Source organism: Sciurus carolinensis, chromosome 18 (assembly GCF_902686445.1).
Source record: "Sciurus carolinensis chromosome 18, mSciCar1.2, whole genome shotgun sequence".
In the NCBI taxonomy this organism is placed as follows: domain Eukaryota; kingdom Metazoa; phylum Chordata; class Mammalia; order Rodentia; family Sciuridae; genus Sciurus; species Sciurus carolinensis.
Window position 1 is genome coordinate 34722170 of NC_062230.1, and position 5455 is coordinate 34727624.

The window sequence follows — 5455 nt, forward strand, 5'->3', positions numbered from 1 at the left end:
TAATTCAGCGAGTGACGTGGAAGTGGAGGGTTTCTACTCTCCCCGCTGCTGGCTTGGGAAGCCCTTCCCCTGGTCCTGACTTCACTGAGGTGTTTTCTCCTGATTTCAGGGGGCTGTGGGGAGATGAGATTTGCTGCTGACTGGTCACATTCGACCTTAAGAAATAAAAGGTTTTCCCAGGCGGGCAACATACAGATGAGATGGCTGGAGACGCTTCCCGGGGCGGAGAGGTGGGGCACAGGAGTGCAAGCCAGGTCGGTGGGGAGGGCCTCAGGCCTGGGGTCCACGGCACAGGTTGTTGCCTGGTCTCTGGAGGACTTTGCTCAAGCTGCCTTGCCATCGGGCCTGAGGGCCCCTCAGGAGAACCTGGCCCTTCCCCTGGCCAGCTCTCTTCTGCAGACACTGAGGTTCTGCCTTTAGGAGCCGGTGGGAACTTTAGGAAAGTGAAGTTAACCTGCAGAGATACCCGGCGGCTGAGCCCTGGCTTTGCCCGTGCGTCATGAGCTGCCTCACGTTTGCATCTTCCCAGTTGTGGTATCAGGAGCTTGAGTCTGTACAGTGCTTTGGGGGAAGCAGAAGTGCAGATTTTAAAATTGAAGGGAAGAAAACAAGCTGCCTTCCGGTTGGCTCACCTGCGTCTCCTGAGGACATGTGGGTGCCTCTGGATGGCAGGGCAGTCCTGGCAGGCTCTGTGGGCACAAGGGCCCTTTCCCCGTGGCTTGTATGCAGAAGCATCCTGCTGAGATGGCTTCTTTTTGCACATCGAGTGTGTGGAGGTGGTGGGCCATCATTTCTACCAGCAGTCCCTTATATGCAGGGGCTTCCCCTGGCAGCATTAAGGCAGGTCCCTGCGGCCACCTTGGAGATAGAGGGGCTCCCTGGCAGGAATTGCTGACTGCCTCGGGGACTGACAGCCAGCAAGGAGAGGGGCACGTGTGTCCAGGGCTGCTCACAGGTACTGCTGTTTCAATCAATGTGTAAACGTGCAAAGACATCAGAGGATCAAAAAGTCTGACACGTGGAGGTGGGACACTGGGGCGTGGTGGGGACCTGCAGAGGCAGGCTCCAGTGTGGGTCTGGTGGCCAAGTGTGAAAGCAAGTGAGTCCAGGGACCACCTGCTGTGTTGGAGCCTGCCTCGGTGCTCTCGGGCTCAGTCACCTCCCCCGGACAGCTGCTCAGGCTGACCTGTGGCGTCTGGGCTGGATGAAGATCTGCGAGGGCTGAGCTCAGCCCTGGGACTTGAAGCCACCTTCAGCTGGGGGTGCAAGAGGTGGCAGCTACTTAATGAGTTGCCAAAGTGAGACTTGCAGAGGTTTTTAAATGTGATTTGGCTTATGGCTTAAAGCCAGTGTTGACAAACTAGCCATGAATGCCAGGTAGTAAGTACTGTCACCTCTGCTGTCACCTGCAGGCCAGGTGACATCTGTTGCCTCTGTCCTGGTGGGAAAGCATCCGGGCGCTGAGCTGCTTGAAGAGTGGGTGAGGCTATGTCCCAGTGTGGCATGCTTATCGTGACGGGGGTTCCAGGGCAGGGGACCCGTCTCAGGAATACCAGTGACTTGAGAGGCAGAGGCAGGAGGTTTGCAAGTTTGAGGTCACCCTTGGCAACTTAGCCAGACCCTGTCTTGAAAGACCAAGAATGTAGCTCAGTGGTACAGTGACCCTGGATCAGGTCCCCAGTACAAAATCAAACAACTTTTCTTGGGTGGAGAAAGTTTGAAGTGACTGCTGCCACAGTCTAACTAGAAGGCAGGTCCCCGGTGGGGTACAGGGTGGATCAGGATGACCACAGAGCCAGGCCTTGCCCCTGGGGAGAGCATTTGTAGACACATTTCAAGTACTATTGAATTAGGACTGTGTCCCCAGGGTTTCGTGTGGCCATTATGCGGCAGGCCTGCCAGCCTGGCCCTTATTTCCCTGGCCCAGCACTGTCCCCCTGAGCCTGCTGCTGTGGCGGAAGGCCACGTCCCCTCTGTTCAGGGCAGTAGCCCCTGGCCACGTGCGGCCTTTGCACACTGGACACCTGGTTTAGCTAGCTGAGGAAGCAGGATGCCTGTTGTGACTTCAGTCCCCGTGGCCGAGGGTGGCCGTGCTGGGTAACACGGTGCTGGCCACTCCTCACCTGGGGGATGGTGCAGACCATGACGCCAGCCCCATCGGGCAGGCTGATCCTGCCTGGCCTTGCTGCCAGTGCGGAGTGGGCGCCCCTCGGCCTGAGCCATTTCTACAGAGCTGACTAGGCGAGCGGGGGAGGGCAGTGTCGGCCTGGGGCTGCTCCCTGCCTGCGCAGGTGGGAACCACAGGGCGTGCCTCTGCCCTGCTGCCAGCGAGGCCTGGCAGCTGCTGACGGAGCCCTGCCTGCCGCGCCGCCTGTCCTCCTGTGATAAAGGGCAGGGCCCCCTCTTGACTTGGGCCACGCTGGGGGTGGGGTGACTGGGGACAGCCCCATGACAGCCAGCACTCTGAGCACTGCACCGTGGCCTTGAGTTCGGTTCAGGGGACCAGAATCTGGGTCTGGTGGCAGCTTGGTACTTGCCCAGGGCAGAGCAGGTGGTCAGACCAAATAAGACGCCCACCTCCCCTGTCCTGTCCCCACTGCGCCAAGCTCATCTGCCAGGGCCGAGCACTGGCCTGCTGGGCCCTGAGTACAGAGGCCCCGGACCAGCCTTAGAAGATGGGGAGCAGGAGACCACACAGCTGCAGGCCGGGAGAGCCACGGCGCCTCTGCAAAGGTGGAGACCGTGGCTCCTGCCCCGCACCCTCCTCCACAGCAGCATCTAGGGCTGGAGCTGTGGCCGCCAGCCTGGAGGGGACTAGGGGAGGGTTGTGTAGGCTGAGCTGCGATCCCTGGGGTGGCCCCCGGTGTGGGCTGGGGGTTGCAGTCAGATACATGGTGTCTCAGGCACCTGCGGAACCTTGAAGAAAAGTCTTCAATGTCACTTCTACGTGAAGAGCTGGCACGTGAGCTGGGGGTGTAGCACTTGCCCAGCGTGTGCAAGGCCCTGGGGTTCATCCCCAGTGCTGCAAGCAACTGGTAACACAGCATAAAGAATTATTACCTGAGAGAGGACAAGTGACGTTTTCCTACCCCTGGGCAGTCTTGGTCCCAGAGGCTTGGGATTCATTCGTGGGGTCAGGAAAGGATGCTGCATGTGTAGTAACATCCCATCAACATGTACAACTATAATGCACCCATAAAAAATGTGGGAGTGGGGTGAAGGATGCTGGGCTGGGCACGGTGGCGCACACCTGTGATCCCAACTGCTATGGAGGCTGGGGCGGGAGGGTCACAGTTTCAAAGCCAGCCCCAGCAACTTTGTGAGGCCCTAAGCAACTTAGTGAGACCCTGTCTTTAAATAAAAACGGGCTGGGGATGTGGTTCAGTGGTTGAGTGCCCCTTGGTTCAATCCCTGGTACAAAAAAAAAGCAAGGAAAGCCCTGGGCAGAACGTTCTCTCCAACGCCTCATCTGTCTGACCGCTCGGAGCTCGATAGTGCCTGATCGAGAGCTCTCCTGAGGCAGGAGGCCTGGCACTCCGGTGGCCCTCATGCAGAGGACAGCCTGGAGCTGCGTGCTCAGAGGAGCTGGGGCCGACGATCTGTCCCAGGACTGGCCCTGGTGTCTGTGGACTTGACTCCGGATCCAGGTCAAAGCCAGCAAGGCGCTTGGAGAGCCGAGGCATCGGAACAAGGAAGGCATTGGAGCTGAACTGCTGACGTGTCCTTTCTGGCCAAGACGGGCTCCCAGCAGGACCAGTAGCCCATGCCCTTGCAGCTGCTACGGTCCAGGCACTTCTGCAGAATCACCACGACCAGGACAGGACCTTTCCTCTGGATCACTGAGGCTGGGTGCGTAGCCCTCCCTCCAAGAGCCCACAGCCTCGCCTGGACTGGACACTGCCCATCCTGTCCCGGAGCCACGTGCTGACTTGACACAGGTCTTCACAACAGCTCAGAGGTTGCCTTCCTCAGTTTCAGCCATGCATCAAGGTCCCCGGGAACACTTGTCACCAAACCCTAAAGGTTTCTGTTTGGATGTGGAAGTTGAGGCTCCATGTCCTGCAGCAGATGCTGACTCAATTCAACTTTTCCTGTTCTCTGAGGGGAGGGGAGGGCGCCGTTCTCTGGGGCTTCCCGTCCAGAGAGACCTGTCTGTCCGTCCTTCCGTCTGGCTGGCCTTCAGCTGGGCGTGCCCTGTGCTCACATGGCCTCTCCCCCTCCCTCCTCCACACCTTTCTTGTCGATGCAGGAGTCCAGATGGACAGGCGGCCCGTCCGGGTGCTGGATCTGCAGCTCACCCTCGGGCCTCCGTCTGCTTGGAGCGGCCCAGGGTGGCACTGCCAGCCACATGCGCCCAGGACCCCCGATGCTCCCTCACTTCCCTGCCTCTGAAACTCCTCTGCCTCAGCAAAGCCGTGAGGCCTGGGCACCTCTGAAGCACACCTTAGTGGACGAGATGGGGACGCACTCCCGCCGCACGGAGCTGAGAACACTGCCAGTCTGACTTTGGCTCTTCCTTTACCCCACCCCCCGTCCTGGTCCCCAGACCCCGCTTTGCCCCGAGGGTCCCACGAGTCAGCACGAGGCTTCACACTGCCATGACAGCAGTGCGGTAAGGCAGGAGCTGGGACGGGGACCTGCGTGGGGACTCGGAAGTTACCTGTCCCCTCCTAGCTTGCCCAAGCCTCTGCCCACCCCTGCCAAGTCCTGGGAGTGCCAACCTGAGCCAGCCGCTCACCGATCCAGGGAGGGGACTGCAGGGGGCGCGGGGGCTGGAGTGGCGGGGGAGGTGGGAGCCAGCTCCCGGTGTCCTCAGGTGGCCTTGCCTTAAGGCCTGGAACTTGGCCAGGAGCGGTGGCGCACACCTGTACTCCCTGCACCTTGGGAGGCTGCGGCAGGCGGATGGCGAGTTCAAAGTCAGCCTCAGCAACTTAGGCCCTAAGCAACTCAGCGAGACCCCGTCTCCAAATAAAAATGTGTGGGGATGTGGCTCAGTGGTCGAGTGCCCCCTGGGAAGACCAGGTGACTGACGGGGAGAGGAAGAGCACCCTGCAGGGACAGGACCGGTGTCCCGGGTGAGGGGCGGCCCCCCCCCCCCCCCCCGCAGCCACCCTGCCTGCAGGAAGGGAGAGGGAGCCCCCGAGGCACCCAGGAGAAGAGGCGCAGGCTGCGGAAGCCAAACCCAAGGAGGCAGAGGACCGTGCAGGCCAGGGGGCGGCTCAGGCTCCAGGCCGCCCGCGGCGTGGGTCGCACTTGGTCCCGGGCACTGATCCCCCAGGGAGAGCCTGGTGTTGGGGGGGCGTGTGCGGGTGAGGCTGCGACTATGGACGGACAGCCCTGGAGGGAAGGCAGGGTCCCCATGCGGTGCCAGCTGGTGGGCAGGAGCCCGGGACCCTCCCCACCCCGTGTCCACGGTGGCCGAGGGCGGGGCCAGGCGCAGGACACACGCGAGGCT